Raw genomic sequence first — 3,070 nt, 5'->3', positions numbered from 1 at the left:
CCGCCGCCGCCGCTCCTCCCCTCACGGCCGAGCGGGGGCGGGCGCCGTGAGTCACGGAGCGGGAGCGCGGCGTGAAAGGCCGGAGTCGTGAGGCGGCGCCGCCATGACTCAGCGCCGGGCTCCCTGCCTTGCCCTGCCCGGCCCGGGGGCGGGTGTTCGTCGTGCTTGGCCCGGAGCCTAAAAAGCTGCCCAAATTGAAGCGAAGGTGGCAAGCTTGCACGGAGAGGGGTGGGGGAGGCTGAGGGAAGGAGGCTCCGATGCGAAGCTGCAGGCCCCGGCGTGCCCCCGGCGCTGAGGGAGGAAGGGAAGGGGGCTGCGGGAAGGAGCCCACAGGAAGAAGGCAGCGAAATGTGATGCGCTTTTGAGGCAGGGTAGGGAAATAAAAGGCACCTATGATACCGAAACCTAGCGAAAAATAAAGATCTTAGTCTTCTGTAACTGTCCCTTATCAAGATACACTTTTCTACCATCAAACCACCTTCTCCAGAGAAAACACAATGCCCTTCTTAATTACCCTGCCCTTCTTGCTGACCTTATTGTTAGCACCCTTCTGTGGTCCCCGATCACTGCAGCACATGCTTGACAGGACAGCATTAACAGCTCCCTTTAGCCAAGGCATGGCCGGCCAAGTGGAACAGGACTTAGAGGGCTTTGCAGGCAGTGCGTTACCTGTGAGCCAGAGAGGCTGAAAACTGATGCTACATTCACTTCTCCTTTATGCTATATTCACTTTTCCTTTGTCTATTTTGCAGAAAGATCTCAAGTCTTTCATGCAAGCAGTTCTCAAGTCAGGCCTGCTCCAGCCTTGAGCTCTCCCCTACAAAGCAAAGTAACACTTACCTGGTCAGCCTCTGCCACTCTCAGCACATCCACATTGCATTCGCTGTCCTTAAAGAACTGGAAGCCGCTGGTGGTTTGACAGTCATGCCCTGTTTTTACACAAAGGTAATAGGCAAGTCCTCTTCAAACTATGAGACTGATCCTGCCTCAAATTGCACAGCTGTTTTCCTGGTTAAAGAAAACAAAAAACCCTCCATCGCAATAGACAGAATGGCTTAAAATGCAGGAGAACCAAGATGTGTTAAGGTGTTTTTTAAAAACCTAAAACTGACTAGCAGCTCTGTTTAAACTAATGGAAGAAGGAAAAGGTACCAGTACCACCATAGACAAATACTCGCACTGGAAGTAGGCTATTACTTTTAAGCTTAAGCATGGTTAGGGTCTTAACCGTCCCATTTCCATCTCCACAGACTTAAGCATGGGAATGAGCTGTACAGAATTAACAGTGATCATTTCCTCTTGATAAATGGGAGGGGGACATAATTTTTCCAGCTTTCTTCCATTGTTTAGCTTAATTACTTCGGGATTGTTTTAAGACCAAACGACAGGAGAACAAGGAAGTACAGCCCGATCATTTGGTACATCGAGGCTTTCTGCAAGCCCTCCAAGACCTCTATACTCGAAAGCTGATCTATTCTTTCTCCAGAAGGCCCTCCCTTCCTATCAACTCTATCTGTAATATCAGTTCTACCATAGATGCTTTGTTTACCAGAAGTTTCCTCCTTTAGACGAGCTATTGAAGACCTTGTGCAAAACAACTATGAAACCTGGCAAGGGGTGCATTCACAGTACAAGCAAACATCACAACAATGAATGCAGATAATTCTGAAGGATATCAAGGCAATCATGACTACCCAAACGGAGGCACTAAGTCTTTAAGGATTTGGGAAGAATGCCTACATCTTCAACTGCCAAAGAAATGCTTCCAAAGCTAAAATAACCATCCTGAGGTGCTGTTACAGTTGTAACGTGCTTGTAATTTCAACTTAATGTTTCATTTATGAACAGGAACAGACTCGGTCCTGGTAAAGTTGATGGAAATCTTGTGATCACTTCAGACCACAGTTTCATCACCTATCTGATAATTAAGCTACAAAGGGTGCAGTTACAAAGCCCAAACTTGCAGGGAAATTGTCCAAGAAAATCTGTCCAGTGATGTATTTATCTACTTTCCATGAAACCAACCTTCTGTGGAAGCTGAAGAGGCAGCACAAACAGTAAAAAATGCATAAAGCTTTTCTTTCACAACTAGAGTAAGGTTGATTGGTTTAAGATGCAGATAACCCTTTGGAAAAATTACTCCCAATTCTTCCCTCTGCTAACAGGCTTATCCCATACTTAGTGGCATCAATGGGACTGTTCATAGAGCATCACATGAAACTGTTAACTCTTTACAGGGTTAAAGAAGTTTTAGAATTCTGGCAGAGAGCAAGGAAAAAGGAATAAAGTTACACTAATTCAGAAATTCTATTAGCTGCCAATATACATGTAGCTTTATAGCTTCCTCCACGAGCCAATTAGGAATAATTTTGTCAGGGTTGTCAGCACAGCTTAAAGAACAACAAAAATCCAGAATTCTTGTTTTCTTCCACCAGATTTAGCTGGAGCAACAATTTGTTCACTTTCTCTAAGCCCCAAACTCTTCAAAAGGGTCATTTAGCTCCCTCCCCTCATTCTCAAAAGGTACCAGCAGGCTACACATTTGACTAACACTTTGTAAGTGAGCCAGTGTACTGTGACTACAGAGGAACGCTAATTTAAGAAAGCAAGTCTCAGAAAAAAAGTTTCAAAGCAGCAGCACAAGTGTCCTGGTTCTCAAAAATAGAAACAGCACCGCATGACTCCCATAGAGACTAAAGCTTTGCTGCTCATCATCTCCATTAAAAAAAAAAAAAAGCCAGTTTTTAGTTACTCAGCTGTTTCTTATTTTAGCTTAAGGGTAACATGATATGTTCTTTTCAATGAAACACAATAGAAATCAGTTATTTTTGCACTGTTTTGCCTCATAATGAGGTATGCATACATTCTACCCCTCTTTGCTCGGTGCTCCTCCATCACACTGATGTCAAATATGACATCAAGTACCAGTCACCAGCTAGTTTCTAATGAGAATAAACATGAAGGTTTGAATCCAGTTATCAACCCATTATATTTCTACAACAAAATAATAGCCCAAAAACTTTATCTTCTAAAAGCCAGCCCTACTCACTAACAGGCTGTTTCTTAATGC

The sequence above is a fragment of the Aythya marila genome (genome assembly GCF_965140915.1).
Source record: "Aythya marila genome assembly, chromosome: 21".
Lineage (NCBI taxonomy): Eukaryota > Metazoa > Chordata > Aves > Anseriformes > Anatidae > Aythya > Aythya marila.
This window is presented reverse-complemented; position numbering follows the sequence as displayed.